Source organism: Camellia sinensis, chromosome 11 (genome assembly GCF_055761805.1).
Source record: "Camellia sinensis isolate YWXY chromosome 11, ASM5576180v1, whole genome shotgun sequence".
Classification (NCBI taxonomy): domain Eukaryota; kingdom Viridiplantae; phylum Streptophyta; class Magnoliopsida; order Ericales; family Theaceae; genus Camellia; species Camellia sinensis.
The window spans coordinates 71,151,475-71,170,510 of NC_138971.1; the positions used below are offsets into that span (position 1 = coordinate 71,151,475).

The 19,036-nt window shown below is 40.6% G+C and overlaps 1 non-coding gene across 1 annotated transcript; it reads left to right on the forward strand.

Annotated features, from left to right (window-relative positions):
- Window positions 1–10,421: 10,421 nt before the first annotated feature.
- Window positions 10,422–16,948, forward strand: LOC114263815 (uncharacterized). Its single transcript, XR_014343982.1, has 3 exons — window positions 10,422–10,680; window positions 11,507–14,603; window positions 16,598–16,948. It is a non-coding gene; the product is annotated as an uncharacterized LOC114263815 (transcript).
- The last annotated feature ends 2,088 nt before the right edge of the window (window positions 16,949–19,036 follow it).

The window sequence follows — 19,036 nt, forward strand, 5'->3', positions numbered from 1 at the left end:
GGTTTCCTGTCCAACCGCTAATCTGCGAATTTCTTAGACAGACTAGGTTATGCCCCACCCAACTGTCCACCAATACATATCGTATTATAATGGGAATAGCCGCATTAAACTACCAAACCGGACTAAATCTTGGCCTAGCCGAAATATTCCATCAGTATTCCATCGGCTCGAAGAATGCTGGGTGGGTCTATTACCTTAGGATCCGCCGCCGCCGAGAGAAGATAATTAAGCATACACCGGACAAAGACCTTAATGATGATGACTTCTTCTGGGTCTCTGGGAATTTTGAGGACTTTCAAGCCCAAATTCCTGGCCGACCTATAAATTGGAAAATGGGAGAGCCTGGTAATTTAACTTCGGTCTTCTTCCTTGTATTTTATTTCGGCTCTCGTTTAGTCTATTAACCGAACTAACACTTGTCTTTTTGGAAGATTTCGCCCATCTTCATTCCTTATATAGTTACCCAAGCCTTGCAACTTTACGAGCCGCCCTATGGATTAAAGAAAGAAGTTGGGCAAAGCTTCTGAACTTTGAGCCGACCTACCGGTACAGCGGTCGTAGAAAAGCAAGAGTGACAGACTTCCTTCTTGAAGAAGCACCTGAACCGGACCCTACTTTGCCCGAAATAAGACTTGTCCAACTAACCGCTGAAGAAGAGATGGCTAAGAGAAGCAGAGTTAGGGCCCTTCTCACCGAAACAACTAGGCCCGAAGTAACGCCTCCCAGTCAATCGCAGCCTGCTGTTGTGGCCCTCCCTTCTCAACAGCCATCCTCTTCCCGCCGAACCAAACGTGCCCGAACTGCCGAAACCGAACAAGTTTTGGTTGATGAAGAACCTGCTATTCAGCCGAGCTTACCACCGAGCCCCCAACCGGAGTCCTTCGACCGAACCATCGGCTGCTGGGCACCGAAACTAACTTTCAATGACCGAGACATTCTAGACACAGACTCGGTTGTTGCTGAGAAAGACCACCTGTTGGCCATCAATCTGGCCAAGAGCGTGTGTCTGCCCAAAGACATGGAGCATCACCAAAAACAATTAACCACCGAGCTGAAGTCCATTCGGTCTGCGACTAAATCAATGATTCTGGTTAGTAACTTCGGTCGAATTTCTATTTTTTCCTCTTTTTATTTTCAACTTTTTCTTCAGCTAAAAGGAAGTTGCTTTGTCAGGCCATTCAGAAGAACCAAATCACCCACAGGAGAGTGCTGGAGCTGAGGAAAGTGACCAGGCAAGCAGCGGCAGAAGCAGAGGCGAAGTCGGCCGAACTGGAAGAGGCCAGAAAGGAAATGGCCGAACTCCGAGGCGAGGTCGGCCGACTGACCGGAATGGTTAGTTCGGCCGAAGCTGAAAAACAAAAGACTGCCATTGCTCTGAAGGACAAGTACTTGCGTGAGCTGGTGAAGCTCGAAAGAAAGAAAGATGCCGAAATAAAGGAGAAGGTGAAGGAGGCTGACAAACAAGGCTTCAAGAGGGCAGAGGATGCTTATGCCCAACAATGTAATGCTGCCAAGGAGCTCTTTTTTAAGTGCGGCTGGAGGGGAGCCGTTGAGAAGCTCGGTCAAGATCCTCAGACCGAGGTTTTCAACCCTCCAGCCTACTTTATACCGAACTCCCTGATGGAATATGCCACGGCCATGCAACAGCAGTTCCTTGAGGGCTCAGATGATGAAGACTCTGATGAAGACTCTGCCCCTGAGGATACTTCGGTTGTGAATGTGGATCAGGTAGTTCGGTCGGAGCCCATGGTGGAAGATCTAACTATTGATCCACCAAGTGAAACCGTGGCTCCAGCCGAAACCATTCTTTCTTCTAAAAACGTCCTTGCGCCCGAAACCGGTCTTCGAGTTGACGCCGATGCTGCCTTTGACGCCGAGATCGAAGATCTTTTTTCTTGATTTTGTACTTTTTTGTTTTCATTGTAACCGAACTAAGCCCCCTTTGTAATGACTTTTTTCTGAATGAAAATTTTACGCAACTCTTACTCCGGTTTTGATGTGTATGCCTGTGCTTTGTAATGTCTTCTATTACTCCAACTGTTATTCCGGTTTTAGCTTTTTAAACTATGCTTACCAGCCAACCACTCCTTAGCCGATGTACTTACTTCGGTTATGGAGTACAAAGTGTTGGTGTATTCCAGCCAACCACTCTTCAGTCTTACGCTTACTTCGGCTGAAGAGTAATAAGTGTTGGTTTATTCCAGCCAACCACTCTTCAGTCTTACGCTTACTTCGGCTGAAGAGTAATAAAGTGTTGGTTTATTCCAGCCAACCCTTCTTCAGCCTAACACTTACTTCGGCTGAAGAGCAACAAGTGTTGGTTTATTCCAGCCAACCACTCTTCAGCCTAACACTTACTTCGGCTGAAGAGTATCAAGAGTTGGTTTATTCCAGCCAACCACTCTTCAGTCTTACGCTTACTTCGGCTGAAGAGTAATAAAGAGTTGGTTTATTCCAGCCAACCACTCTTCAGCCTTGCACTTACTTCGGCTGAAGAGTATCAAGAGTTGGTTTATTCCAGCCAACCACTCTTCAGCCATACACTTACTTCGGCTGAAGAGTATCAAGAGTTGGTTTATTCCAGCCAACCACTCTTCAGCCATACACTTACTTCGGCTGAAGAGTATCAAGAGTTGGTTTATTCCAGCCAACCACTCTTCAGCCATACACTTACTTCGGCTGAAGAGTATCAAGAGTTGGTTTATTCCAGCCAACTATTGAAGTTAGTTTTTCCAGCTAACTTATAGTATTTGGTTATTCCGACCAAATGTCCTGCAGCCTGGATCCTTATCCTGGGCTTATGAAGGGTGTTGGTTTAATCCAGCCAACCTCTAAGTTAGTTTTTCCAGCTAACTTAGAATAACATGTTTGCAATATACTTAAGTCTTGAAAGCTAACTTTTACAAAGAGTAATTTGTGCCAAAAAGAATTTCTCATTTTATTGAAGGAAGAGAAAATTACATATGTTTGAAAAGGAAAAGCTAAAAGTAGAATAACTTGAGATTGGCCGTATTCCATGGCCTAGGGATTGCCTTTCCATCCTTGTCTTCTAGGTGGTATGCCCCTTTGCCTGCTAATCCAACCACCTTAGAAGGACCTTCCCAATTTGGGCCTAACTTGCCGTCTCCTGGGATCAGGGTGTTTCCCATCACTTTGCGTAGTACCCAATCCCCAATCTTGAATTGTCTTGGATGTACCTTTTTGCTGTATTTTCTGATTAACTCTCGTTGGTATGAGGCGATGTGGACCAACGCTCTTTCTCTTCTTTCTTCTGCAAGGTTGAGTTCTAAGGCTATAGCTTCTCCATTTAAGTCTGGATCAAAATTTTCGCTTCGAATTGTGGGGAGGCCAACTTCTAGTGGGATTACTGCCTCCATTCCATAGGCTAAGGAGAATGGTGTTTCTCCAGTTGATCGCCGAGGAGTGGTGCGGTAAGCCCATAAGACGTGAGGAAGTTCATCCGCCCACTTGCCTTTTGCTTTCTCTAGCCTTTTCTTTAGTCCATCCAAGACGACTTTATTTGATGCTTCAGCCTGCCCATTTGCTTGAGGATATGCCGGTGTGGAATTGTAGAACTCTATCTTGTATTCTTCACAAAAGCTTCTAAAGATTCTGCCGTCGAACTGAGTTCCATTGTCTGAGATCAGTGCTTTTGGTATGCCAAACCGAGTCATAATATTCTGCCAAACAAACTTCTTCACATCTTTTTCTTTGATTGACGCCAATGCTTCTGCTTCCACCCACTTTGTGAAGTAGTCTGTTGCTGCGAGGAAGAATTTTCTGCCCCCGGGTGCTGTTGGAAGTGGTCCTACTATGTCTAAGCCCCACATTGCGAAAGGCCATGGGCTAGTTAAGGGTAGGAGTTCTCTTGCTGGTTGATGTATTTGGTGTGCGAATTTCTGGCATTTTTCACACTTCTTTACATATTTTTCTGAGTCTGCTTGCATATATGGCCACCAATATCCTTGTGAAATAGCCCTGTAAGCGAGCGACCTTCCCCCTTGATGACTTCCACATACCCCTTCGTGTATTTCGAACAGGAATGCTTCTACTTTGCTGGGATGAACGCACTTGAGGTAAGGTCCAGAGAATGACTTCTTGTATAATGCCAAAGATGGAGATAGCCAGAATCGCTGCGACTTTGCCCTTATTTTGTTGGCTTCTTTTTTCTCTTCTGGTAGGATGCCGTCTTTCAGGAATAGGATGATGGGATCCATCCAAGAAGGGCCTAATTCTGCGCAACATACTTCTTCTGCTTCGGGGTCTTCTATGCTTGGTCTTGGTAAGAAGTCGATGAGTAATGGATGAGGGATTGATGTATCTGCCATTGAGGCCAGGCCTGCTAGCTCATCCGCTCGGCTGTTTTCCTCCCTGCCAATTTGTTCTATCCTTACCACGTCAAACTTCTTGATCTCCGTTCTGACTAACTCTTGGTATTTTGCCATTCTGTCATCCTTTGCTTCGTATTCGCCAGAAATTTGGTTTACCACCAGCAGAGAGTCACTGTATACCATTAGTTCGGTTGCTTTCATGAAGTGTGCCGATTTGAGTCCTGCGAGAAGCGCCTCATACTCCGCTTCATTGTTGGATGTTGGGAAGCCAAGGTTGATTGCTTGCTCTATAACCAGGCCGTCTGGAGAGATGAGGACTATGCCAAGCACTGCACCATGTCAGTTGGATGCTCCATCCACAAAGAGCTTCCACATCTCTCCAACGAATAGTTTCCAGCAAGTGGAAGGATCAGACGATGTCGTGAGGTCAAGAATGGCGTTTTCTTCAAGGTCCACGTTGGCTGTCTGTCCTTCGTCCTCTGTTTGAACTGCTGGTGAGTCTTGGTTTGATTCTTCCTTGTTGTCCTTGGTATGGTCTGCCTTGGTGCTTGATTGACTACTTTCCACTAGGGGTTGCGCTATTCCGGCGTCAACTTCCGTCCCTAGTTCGGTTGTGTCAGTTAGGTCGACTGGGAAGATATGATGACTTCCTGGAGTAAATTCTGCGACGAAGTCCGCCAAAGATTGGGCTTTTATTGCGGTTTTGGGTTGGAACTTGATGTCGAATTGTCCCAACTCGACTGCCCACTTCAAAATTCGCCCACTAAAGTTCGCCCTTTCAAATAGAGCTTTTAACGGAAAGGTTGTGAGGACGACTATGGTGTGGGCGTGAAAGTAATGCGCCAACTTTCTGGATGCCATCATTAATGCTAATGCTAGTTTCTCCAAGGGCAAGTACCTTGTTTCGGCTCCCAACAATGTCTTGCTGACATAAAAGATGGGCAAGTGTTGTATTCCTTCTGCACGAACCAACACTGCACTGACTGCGTGCTGAGAGACTGCTAGGTATAAAAAGAGTTCTTCACCAGGTACTGGAGTAACAAGTAGTGGTGGGGAAGACATGTACTCCTTCAAGCTTTCCAGAGCTCGGTCGCATTCTTCATCCCACTCAAACTTGGTTTTTAAAGCTTGGAAGAATGGTCGTAGTCTGTCTGACGACTTGCTTATGAACCGGTTGAGTGCAGCCGCCATACCAGTGAGATGCTGCGCTTCTTTGACTGAGTTTGGTCTCTCCAACTCCTGGATTGCTTTGATCTGAGAGGGGTCGGCTTCTATACCTCGGTTGGTCACCAGGAAGCCCAAGAATTTGCCAGATCCAACTCCGAATGCGCATTTGGACGCATTGAGACGCAGCTTGTGTTTCTTCAGGATCTGGAACATCTCGTCTAGGTCTTTAAGATGGTCATTCTCATCCTTGCTTTTGACCACCATGTCGTCGATGTAAGCCTCCATTGTTCTGCCTAACAATGGTTCGAACATCTTGGTAACCATCCTTTGGAATGTCGCCCCAGCGTTCTTTAGGCCAAAGGGCATGACCTTGTAGCAATATAACCCCCTTGGTGTTGTGAAGGATGTGACCTCTTGGTCTGGTTCATGCATGGCGATCTGGTGGTAGCCTCTGTATGCATCCAGAAAGCTAAGTCGGTTATGTCCTGCCGTTAGGTCCACCAATTGATCTATCCTTGGTAGAGGAAAGCTATCTTTGGGGCACGCCTTGTTGACTGTTTTGTAGTCGATGCAGACACGCCATTTACCATTCTTTTTTGGTACTACGACTGTGTTGGAGATCCACCTTGGGTAGTGCACTTCCCTTATTGCTCCTGCCTCCAGCAGGTTGCCTACCTCTTCTGCCACTATTTCGGCGTGGTGGAGTGCCGATCTGCGTGTGCGTTGAATGACTGGTCTGGCGGTTGGGTGGACATTGAGTTGGTGACTGATGAAGTTTGGATCAATGCCTGGCATGTCGTAAGGTGTCCAGGCAAACACTTCGATATTAGAGGTCAAGAATTCCAAGATCTCTAATCTCTCAGCGCTGGACAACGATGAGCCAAGCAAGAAGAACTTATCCGGGTTCTTCTCATCTATTTTTACCTCCACCAAGTCTTCCACCGCTTTCTGATCAGCCTCTTTGCCGACGTCCGCGAACAGTTCATTGCTTTCTGGCTCTTCCACCGAATGAACGTATCCTTTGGCAGCTCGGCTTCCATTCGCTGTGGCGAAGCACTGTTTTGACATGATCTGATCGCCATAGACTTCTTCAATTATACCGGCGTCATTGGGGAACCTCATTACCTGATGGTATGATGACGCTACCGAACGCATGGCATGCAGCCATGTTCTGCCCAGGATGATGTTGTAGGTGGAAGGGACCTTCAATACCCAGAACTCTACTTGTTTTGTTACACTTCCTGCTCTGACTGGAAGGATTATTTTGCCGACAGGCCACTCTGGCATGGAGTTGAATCCAATCAGGGGAGAAACTGCCGGTGCCAAGTCTTTGTCTTGCAGTTTCAGTTGCTTGAATGTGTCGTAATACATGATCTCACATGAACTACCCTGGTCAATCAGAATCCGCTTGACGTCAAAATTCTTGACTCGGAGAGTGACAACCAGGGCATCATTATGGGGGCAGTAAATTCGTTCCAAGTCCTTATCCGAAAAGGACATGACGTTTGTTGCCTCTGTCCTCCCCTTCTTGATGGCAGGTTGGGCACTTAATATTTCCCTAAAGTGCTCAGCCTTCTTGATTGAACCTCTGAGCTCGCATACGCGCTCAGGTTCGAAAACTCCATGAATTACATTGATAATGCCTTGGGGTGGTGCATCGATTGGCATTCTGTTGGGATAGTCATTATGATCTTGGGGGGCCGGTTGCGCTCCTCCTTCAATGTATTTGTCCAAGTGGCCTGCTGCCACCAATTCTTCCAAGTGCTGTCTCAGTGGCGTGCAATTCTCAGTTCGGTGCCCCTTTTCTTTGTGGAAGGTGCACCGTGATCTGTCGTCGTAATTCTTCTGGGCTTCCCCTAGCTTGGCTGGCCACTTTACAAATGGCTCGTCTTTTATTTCGCTCAGAATCCGATATATTGGTTTTTTGAACACCGTTGTTATGGCAGTGCGGATTCTCAACCATCTTTTGTCTGGGTCTTCTCCGTTATCTCGTCTGCCACGCCCGTTTTTATTCTGCCGATCTACTGTATTGACCTTTGCTGAGGTCTTCTTTTCTGGTACTATGGTCGCACTAGATTTTGCTTTTGTACGTGCGCCATCCTCTTCTACCCTGATGTGCTGATGCACTCTCTCCATCAGGGCCTCCATGGTGAGGGGTGGCGTCATGGTAATTGAATCCCTTAGTCGGTTCCCTACTGGTAGGCCTCTTTTATATTGCGCAATGGCTAGATTGGTGGGGCAGTCTCCAATCTGGTTGAATGTCTCCCAGTAGCGACTGTTGTAAGATCTGAGGGTCTCTTTTTCACCCATGTCGATGGAGAGTAACTGGTCTATCTCCACCGGTGTTTTTGTGTTTGTTCGAAACCTTGTTACGAACGCTTCTGCCAATTGGGCCCAGGAGGCTATGCTGCCCTCTGGGAGCTTTTCGAACCAAGTCAAGCCTAGGTCGCCCAGACTTGACGGGAAGAGTATGCACATTAGGGCCTCGTTTCGCCTGTACACAGCCATGACTTGGCGAAAGTGGCTCAGGTGTGAATACGGGTCCGTCTTCCCTTCATATGTATTGAATTTCGGCTGAAGGAAGCCTGATGGCAGGGGTGCGTTTTCGATCGCTGAGACAAACGGCGAAGTCTGTAGTCTTGCCAATGCCTTGTCCGTAGGTTCGAAGGCCGGTCGCGGTATTGGCATTCCAACCTCGACGCTTCCATGCGTCCGAGGAGTCAACCGTTGTAAGGCCGAAACTCGGTGTGGGTCCCTTGCCCTGGCGTCCTCCTTGCATCGTGCTTTTTCTTCTAGTACGGTTCGCAAGTCGGATGACCTGGGTAGCTCTGTTTGTCTGGATCTGGTTTGGTGTGAATGTGAAGGCCAATACGTGCTTCCTTCAGTGTATGATCTTTCGGACCTCGTCCTCTCAGACCTGGAGTGACGAGTTCTTGAAGATAAGGAGTGAGTGTCGCCTGTCCTGAGGCTTCTGCTTTCTCCTTGGGAGGGTGTGGTATTCCTACTACGATTCTCTGAGTGGCGAGGGGGCGTCTTGTGCTTGCGCCCCTCTCCTGTCGTCACATCTTTAGTCTTCATCTGGTGTTTTAAAGCCTCCATGTCCCCCGCCATCCTTCGAATTAGTTCATCCTGTTCCTTTACGCGATCTTCCAGGGCTTGAGGATCAATCCTCCTCCTTTGTCTGTCGGGACTTTGAGAGTGACGAGGGCTGCCATTCCGCCTTCCCCTGCCACTCCTCCTGGAATTGTGTTGTTGGGGCTCCAAGTCCGCCATGGGAGGGACAGCAGGTAATCCTTCACGCCTCGCGCCCCCTTCTGGAGTTAGTCCGTCGACGGCGGACTGCGGCAAGTCTTCAATGTGTGCCATTGAATGAGAAAAGGAGAAGCCTAGTCAAGAGGTTTTTGTTCTTGTCTGTTCTTCCCACAGACGGCGCCAATTGTACGGGGAGGAAATAATTCTCCTCGTATAATCCTGTTGACCAAGTCCACGCTCCTCCGTACGACGTCGCTTTGTCACCTGAAAACACAAACGTGAGCTAGCCGGCGGGTGTGTGCCGGAAACCTCTCCGATGCCTAAGTCAGAAAACTTGACAAATAGACAAAGCTCTAAGTTTTCAGAAAGATTGTGTTCAATTACCTCCTCCAAGGTGATGCTTGTGAGCTTTTATAAGTTTCATATGGCACAATCCTAGTAGGACTTGTATTTCTCCATGCAGAGTCCTCCTAGGATTCATACTCCAAAGGATAATGTTTATCCTTTTACACCCTCCCCCACTGCTTAAACCAAGTGGGATGGTTTTTCTCCATAGCCGAACTACCACACGACCGAAATAACACTGGCTATGCTGAGCCACAGAGAAGGCCGAACTATCCTTAGCTCGGTCTTCTCCTTTAACTCATTACTTCGGCTGCCCCTGTTCAACCTTGGTGTGCTTAGATCAAACTTCCAAGTAACAAGTTCTGACCGACTTAACCAGATTGTGTCACGACCGGACTAATTCCGAAACCGGTCTTCCCAGAACATACTGCGACCGGACTAACTCTAAGACCGGCCCTACTCCGAGTTGTCTCTGGACCGGAGTAGCCTTACTCTTCCTTGGGCCGAAGCAACTATCTCTTCTTGAGCCGGAATAAACTCACCTCCTTGGGCCGAAGTAACTTTGTCTCCCCAAGGCCGGAGTAACCTTGCCCTCTAGGCCGGAGTATTCAGTACGGCCTTTTTACCTAGTCCTTTGCGTTTTGGGCCTCAAAACCCAACTCGAAGCTCGGCCCAATTTTGGGCCTCAAAATTTAAAGAGGGATCTTTCCTTAATTTAAAAAAATAAAAATAAATTGTGAGAAATAGAACTCTCTAATAATGTCATATTTATTTCTCACCAAAAAAGAAAAAGAGATTTGGTGAGAAATTAACTAAAGGTGACAAAGTCGACTTTGATTTTTTTTATAGGATGACTTTGATTTTTTTATAGGACCCAAAGCAGATAACTAATATGGGGGTTTGTATGCATAAATAAAATGCATGTATTAAAAATAAATATGATCAAAAGATTATATGTCCAAAAAATTGTAATAGCAATCGATTGTATATATATATATATATTTTATAATACCAAAATTATCTATCAAAATATAAAATAAAAATAAAAAATCTCACTCATATTTCTCTTTCACTTTTTTCTTTGTTTATGTTTTTTGTTTTTTTACTCATCTAAACCTTTGTATGGGATGTGGGTTGATTTTTTGACTTTTTAACTTTTGGACTATTTTAGTCTGGGGTTAAAAAGTTTCATTTGGGATAGATTTTGATTTTTTTGATTTTTATGGAGAAAAAAATAAAATGATTATGATTTAGATGTAACATTTGATCTTATGTGACGAAAATAATCAATTTTAACCTATATCACAATTTTAGTCCAAATGGACGTGCCAAATAAATACTAATAAAAGGAGAAAATGTCTTTTCTGTTGTCACTACCCTTGGTTTTCTTTTCCTTTTCCTCCTAATATACCCAAGTCGTCTACAAAGTCTAGTCTGTCTTCTTCAAAAACGAAGCCTAACTCATTCATAGAGTGAAGCTTTTGCTGAAATCTCACAAAAGCAATTCCCAGGGTTTGGTTTAGGGATCTTCATATCCATTTCTACTTTGCAGAGTTGCTAATCATCAATCTCTGCTTGGTTGCTGGTATGTATGTTTGTACAACCCATTACTATCTTTTTCTGTTTTGGATCATGATTTAAGTTACTCATCCACGAATCTCTATTCAAATCTATGAATGATGATGTTGTTGTGTTTGTATATCTTTTACACCGAAATAAATAAATATATATCTATCTATACTATATATGAAATGAACATCCCGATATTCTCAACTTCTTATTCTGCCAAGTGTTCAGTTTTTAATTTAAAACAAAAAAATTAGATAAATGGAAAGATCAAGACTCGAACCTTAACCATTGATCAAATAAAGAAACACTTACTATATAAGTGACACACAATATACAGTAAAAATTTGGTTTTATTTTTACTCGAATTACACACGCGATATGTGTGCCAACCACTAGTACATATATGTTATCATCCATCATAATTGTGTCTACGCCATTTGTATTAATTTCTTTTGCTTTAGCGTAGCTTTATTAAAAAAGAGTTGGTATAGTTATGTCAAATTTATAGAGCTTGTAATTTTTTCAAGCTCAGTCAAAATCAATGGAATTTATAGTAATTATTATTAATTTTTCAGCTTGATTGAACCATCTAATTACAAGGTCACATGGCTTGACTTGTTGCCGTAAATATGATTATAATAGACCTTGGCAATGTTGTCTGTTTGGTTTGATTTGATTTTCATAATTAATTTTCTGAATTTTTTCCAAACAAATTATCAAAAAAAAAAAATGGTGAAAAATTTTAAAAAAATAGACCAATCAATTTTTTTTTACTTTATAAATGACTTTACCATCTACTTTAGAGGACCCAAACTCCATCTAATTTCCTTTCTATGTGGCAGGGATAAGTAATGGTGTGTTTAGTGCAGGGATAAGTAATGGCAGAAAGAGCAGTGAGCTCTGTTTTTCAATATTTGGCACCATTGTTAACTGGAGAAGTAGAGTTGTTGAAGGGTGTCCGCAAGGAAATTGTCAGTATCAAAGCTGAATTGGAGCGCATACACTCTTTCTTAAAAGATGCAAAATCAAGAGCAGAAACTGGAGATGAAGGTGTGAAAATATGGGTGAAGCAAGTAAGACAAGATGTTATCGATGAACACATTCTCTTGGTCTTGCCAAAACAACCTGGACTATTCAGTTCCTTGCATAAAGTCACTCAGACGATCACTAAGTTAAAGCCACGACATGAGATAGTTTCTCAGATCCAAGACATCAAGACTACAATCCGTGAGATCAAGGAAGGAGCTGATCGATATGCATTCAGTACTAGTACTTCGTCAGAACATAGCAGCACCAGCAAGGACAAAATGTGGCGTGACCCCTGACTGGCTTCCCTTTTCATAGGGGATGACGAAGTCGTTGGCATTGAATCTCCCAAATATGAACTGATAAGCAGATTGGTTGACCAAAATCAATCACAACGAGCAGTGATCTCGGTGGTTGGCATGGGTGGAATTGGCAAGACCACTCTTGCCAAGAAAGTTTATGACAGCCAAGAAGTGGTTGCACACTTCAATTACAAAGCGTGGATCACTGTCTCTCAATCATACAAGCCAGAGGAGCTCCTCAAAACAATGATAAAGCAGCTATCAGGAATTTATGTTCTACCTGATGAGGGAATTGAGTCATTCATTGTCAAGCTAAGAGGATATTTATCCGAAAAGAGGTACGTCATTGTGCTTGATGATGTCTGGGAAACTGATTTTTGGGGATCCATAAGACATGCTTTACCCAAAAATAGTGAAGGCAGTAGAGTAATTATCACCACACGCAAAGAACAGGTTGCTGCATTTTGCACAGGAACTTGAGTGGATCACGTCCATGAGCTTCTGGCCCTATTCCAAGAGAAGGCTTGGAAACTCTTCTACACGAAAGCCTTCTAATTGGACTTTGGAGGTCATTGTCCCCCTGAGTTGGAGGAAGTATCGCAAGCAATTGTTAGAAAGTGTCAAGGTTTACCACTTGCAATTGCAACTATAGGTGGTCTCTTGTCCACCAAAAATAAGGGTTTATCCGAATGGCAAAAATTCTATGGTAGCATGAACTCTGAGTTGGAAAGGAATCCTGATCTTAAAAGCATTAGCAAAATTTTGTTGTTCAGTTATAATGATCTACCTCACCACCTCAAATCTTGTTTCTTGTACTTTGGCATAATGCCAGAAGACTACTTTATCAAAGCTAGGAGACTTATTCGGCTATGGATAGTTGAGGGTTTTGTTGAAGAGCAAAATGGAAAAACATTGGAAGAAGTTGCAGAAGAATACTTGACTGAGTTGAGTTGATCCATAGACGCTTAGTTCTAGTGTCAACAACAAAATTTGATGGAAGAGTTGGACGGTGTAAGGTACATGATGGTAGTGCGGGAGATTATTCTCTCAATGTCCAAGGATTTTAGTTTGTGTCAAATTTTGGAAAAAGAGAATTCCAAGTTTCAATGCCACAACTCGCCGGCTATCTATGCATATGCGTTACTGCTGCGACATGGATAAGGTCATGAAAAGCATTAGTAAATCCCCAGTTCATTCTGTTTTTCTTTTTCAAGAGGGAGAGCTGCCAAAGAAGCCCTTATTGGGTACAGTAGTTGCAAATTTCAAGTGCTGGATCTTGAGGATGCTCATTTGGATCAACTTGATGAAGAAGTGGGAAATCTATTTCTTTTGAGATACCTAAGCATAAGGAGCACACAAGTGGAGATAATACCAAAGTCCATAGGTAAGCTGCAAAACCTACAGACTTTGGATCTGAAACATTCTCTCGTGAGAGAGCTCCCATCCCATTTGATATCAGTAGGCTCCGTAAGTTGCGACATCTTCTTGCCTATTCTTATATATAACATGGTGAATTATCTAGTAGGAGTGAAGATACAGGGAGGGATGGATTGGGGGTTTAAAGGAGCTGCAAAATTTGTTGTACGTGGAGACAAATCATGATGACGGGCTTAGGCTAATTAAAGAGCTTGAGAATTTGAGGCAGCTAAGGAAGTTGGGAATTAGGAAATTGGAAAGAGAACATGGGATGGGAGCGCTCTATGTGCAGCCATTGAGAAGATGAAATACCTCAAAACGTTTGAGTGTATTGGCCTCAAGTGATGATGAGATTCTGGATTTACAGCATATATCATCATCATCATCATCTCCACCTCAATATCTTCAACGTCTCTACTTGGGTGGTGGACGTTTATGCTGTGTTTGGTCGGAGGATTTGCGGAGGGATTTGGAAAGAGAAATGGAAAAGGCAGGTGAAATGTGAATAAAACATGTCTATATGTCACCTAGTTTCACACACCTTTTCCTTTTCCCTTTCCAAATCCCTCTCCAAATTTCTCAACCAAAGTTGCCCGACACTTAAAAGTCTAGTCAGATTATCTCTATCGGGTTCAAGTTTGACCAAGAATGATCCACTAAAACCTCTTCAAGTCTTGCTTAGTTTAGTACGTCTTTGGCTTTTGGATGCATATGATGATGGGGAGGAGTTGTACTTTGAGGTCGGAAGGTTTCAAAAACTTAAGCAACTAACTCTTGTAGGGTTGAATGGATTGAATTCGGTGATAATAGAGGAAGGAGCATTGCCTTGCCTTGCCTCTTCTTGAAGAGCTAATGATTGGGCCTAGCCCCCAACTAAAGGAGGTAGGTACCATCTATCTGGCATCCACCACCTCACATACCTCAAAACTCTTGAGGAGTTTGTTGATATGCTAGACGAATTGATATATAGAATGGAACCCAAACCCAAACCCAAACCCAAACCCAAACCCAAACCCAACTGAGGAAAAGACTACTGGATCGTCGAGTCGAGCATATCATATCCCTCGTGTCAACCTCTGGTCCCGAATCGGAAAAGAAATGTCTATTACTCAAATCTGCACTCTTCAACAATATTTCAATCGGAAGGGTTGGGGAAGATAAAAGTGAGTTGAATGTCAATTCAATTAACTTTCAGGTTTGCGCTCAATTGAATTGCCGTTTTTGACTTTTTATGTAGTCGTTTGGCATTTAAAAGTCAAAGTCAAAACAGGTTATTTAAAAAAATTAAAAAGTTAATAATTTATATTAAAATGTTAAAGATTATTTATTTATTTATTTTACTTTTTGTGTTTTTTTTTATTATCAATTTTTGAATTTTTTTCTTTAATTTAGTGTCATGGATATATTTGATTTATTAGACCATCTCCAACGCTTCAGCAAACCTGATATCAAATTCAAAATTTGATGAAAAAGTCACTTTTGTGAGCTCCAACGGTTTCACCAAATCGATATCAAATCCAGAATTCAGCAAATCTTGTACCAAAATGAGAACAGGCGAAGCATTTTACCAAATCACTGTTCCTAACCGTTGGGAGAGACCAACCGGTCAACCAGCCGGTTGCCCGGCCGGTTGACCAACCGGTTGACCGCCTAAAGGTTCAAACGGTTCGAAGAAAAAGGTTCAAACAGTAAAAAAAAAAAAAAAAAATTTTTTTTTTGCCTAACCGGTCGACCAGCCGGTTGACTAGCCGGTCGACCACTAAAAGGTTCAAAAAGTTCAAAAAAAAAAAAAAAAAAAAAAAAAATTTCGCTTAACCGGTCGACAAACCGGTTGTCCCTGGCACAAATTTGATGAAAGTGCACCGTTGGAACGAGTGGTATCAAATTGGTAAAATGAGTCATTTTTTACTCAAATTTGGTGAAAAATCTGAGTAACCGTTGGAGATGCTCTTAGAGCCCATTTGGTAACTTTATTTTTTGACTATTTTATTAGTCAAAACATCAATAAAAAGTTAAAAAGTCATTAAAAAATTTAAAAACTTAATAAATAGCTAAAAAATATAATTCACAGTATAACTTAAAAAAAGTCATTCTCATTAACATTTTTTCATCTCATAAAAAAAGTCAAAAAAATACTTTAAAAAATAATTAAAAAACGGTTTTTGGGTTTGAAATTTGGACCATTTTATATAAAGGCAAAAAAAAAAAAAAAAAAAAAAACACTAATAATTATTTCTTTTCATCACATCTCATAACCAAATACAATATTAAGTTTGAGGGCAGTGCTATGGTACACACTCCTCAAAAGAGGAGTGTACCACATGCACCTTTATTATGTATTTTTGTAATAAATGTTACGTATTTTTTTGATAGAGTTACGATAATTTGTAATTCAAAAATCAAGTTATACATTTTGTAGTAATATTATGCATTTTTGTGGATAAAATTTTTTTGGATAAATAAATGTAACATTATCCCAAAATGCAAAATTTCATTTTTGAATAAAAAATTGTTGTACCAATATCAAAACAATATGTAATATTTACGACAAAAATACGTAACAAACACCATAAAAATATATGACATGGTGCATATGATACGCATCTTTTAAGGAATGTGTACCATAAAAGTTTCCTATGTTTTAACGCTCTTTATTTAAAGTCTAAAAAGTTATACTCCTCATTTAAATGTCAAAATAAATAAATAAATAATCCTTCTTATCTTTGATATCAGGACAAAGATCATTGTTAAAAATCTTCAATCATAGACACTAAAAACATACTTCTTATCAAAGGCTTGTAATAAAACGTTTGGACTAAGAACCCACAAAAAACTCTCTTGATTACACAAAATTTAATTAGTATTATTAAAATATAAAAACGCTTTTATTGAGATTTTATTTTAGGCCTTATTGAAAGTTTGGCCAACCTTATCACCACTTGCCATCTACACCATTAATATCACTACTTCTATTACCATTACCACCACCAGTACACCTCTGCTCACTTTCCTACCACCTACACCACTATCACAATCACTAACATACCATCATTTTTAAGGTCAGAATAAAAAAAAATATTTTTTTTTTATCAAAATAAAATAATTCTAAATCACTTGTACGTTTAGTACTCATATTGTTCATTGATATGTTGCATCTCTTTACATTTAGTATATGTTTGTAATTGTTAGGTCTTTTGCTGCCAGCGCTTATCGTGGAAGGAAATTCAATTGCAGAGGCAACCACAAACAAACAAAGAGTGTCATCTGTGCCAACATGGACATGTTTATTATGTTTAACTACGTAACTTTAATTTAGACAAACTTATGGCCATACATTTCTTCTTGTTGTATCTCTAATCTAGATTTTGATTATGTTTTTTTGTTTCTATTTTTTTTTTATTCTTCGTTATGTTATATAGAGCTAATGTTTTGCATAAAAATGTAGTAACCAGGTTTAGGTTATCACTGAACTTTTATTGACTACTGTATTTTTGGGGAAGAATTATTTCCCAGATATCATATGACTTGGTTGTTCGGGCATACTTTGGCCACCTCAAGCGTTGCCTATTCCATCTCTTTATTTATTCATATCTACATCTAAATCTATGTTGATGCTGAATAAATTATACCTATGGTCTCTAAAGTATGTATTATGTGTCACTTGGTCTTCAAAAAATTTATTTTGTCAATTTCGTTAATAAAGTTTTTAATTTGAGTCAAATTTATTCAGTTTCAAATTTAATGGAATGATATTACAATACATCCAAAAGTGAATCTCAGTGTTGATTCCAACCAAATTGCAAGGTGTATATTTCAGGGTTCAGTTACCTAACAGTACTAGCTTTAAAATTTAAAATTAATTTTCATGCTGTTGGTGAAAGGGGAGAAATGAGTGACACCAAAATTTTAAATAGCATTTATAGATACAAACATATTGCTTTATATTGGTGATTGGAAATTGCAGCGATGGTAACAGTGCTGTTTTTATTATACCTAGCATATGAATGATGCAACTACCTCCTTTGATGTTTTAGGCCACATAAAATTCTGTGTTCAGTTCAGTGATCTATTTTGGTGTGAGTAGCATTATTGTATGCCCTGATTATACTTCAAAGTAGTGTTTGTTAGGAGTGTAATTGATTCAACTAAGTTGAAACCTATTGCCTCATGTGTTCTCCTCTATACATTATCTCTTTTTTTCTTTTCGGTTTTTATGTTAATTTTATGTGGAACTATATTTTCATTTAAATTATCACTCTGTTTCGTTCAAATTTCAAGTACCTTTACATTCATATATAGTTCTAAATTTCGTTCAAACTTTTATTTTTGTTGATAATTAAGATGACGCAAGGAAGCTGAATACAACTTAGAAACAATACAAAGAATAAATGCTTGCTTCTATGTGTTCATAGAAGAATGATATAACGTCCCCTCCATGAAAACTCAAAAGACATATATGGATTCCCTTAAGAATATAAGAAGCTTGTTAACCACAAGCACAAGCAAGGTTTCTCCATTAGTGTTTGTTGATAATAAGACACAAAGGAAGCTAAAGTATGTATTCTGTATCATTGTCTTTAAAAAATGTATTTTGGCAATGTCATTCGTACAATATTCAATGTGTTTAAAAAAAAATCAGTTTCGAATTTAATGGAATGATAATAAAATACATTCGAAAGTGAATTTCAGTTACATAAAAGTACCAGCTTTAAAATTAATTTTCATGCTACTCAACTGCTCACTTGATGAAAGACTTCTCCTAGAATATTTTTAATGTCATAGATGAACATTATTTAATAACTTTTAACTGATTTTTGGAGCAAAAATCTTAAGCATGGTTTTTGGGTTTGAAATTTGCAATCATCTTAGTATTATTGATCAAGAAGAAAGAAAACATTTCTTCGGATAACATCCACCTCTACTTTAACACATCTCTATATCTCTGTCTCAACGTTCATCAGCGTCCACTATCGCTCTCAGAAACCAATGTGAGCAGCTTTGATTGTAGCTTTGGCGTCATTCATTTCTCCTCATTGATTCGTTCAACAATTTAGAACAATAAAAAATATTTTAAAAATAAAACTGAACGGGCTTCTTAGTGTTTGATTTTTAGTACATGATGATTTAGATGAGACAGGACCTCCACAAAATGCAGAACAAAAAATATCACTAGATTTTTTCTTCTAACTAAATCTACATCAATCCCAAATTGGTCATTTCTGTAAAAATTTTATACTGGAAAAATCCCTAAGTTGAAATTAAATATTTTGGGACCTTAAATCATAAACTAAATCTACATCCTATCCCAACAACCCAATCTTGGGGAAAAAAACAATGCAATCCAAACTTTTGGTTACTGAACTAAAATTCTGTCTCCACCACCCATATAATACCCTCCATTGAAGAATGGTTACTGTCCCCTCCATCAAACTCAAAACATGGTTTCAAGAAAAGAATATAAGAAGTTTGTTGTTAGCCACAACTCACAAGCAAAAGGAAAGTTTCTTTATTACTATTATGGAGTGTTTTGTTAATTAGAATGAAATAGAAATGTAGTGGGATGAGTATATTCTGTTATAGTAATTAATGATGATTTCATTTGTGACATATTTTTAATCATTTTTTAGT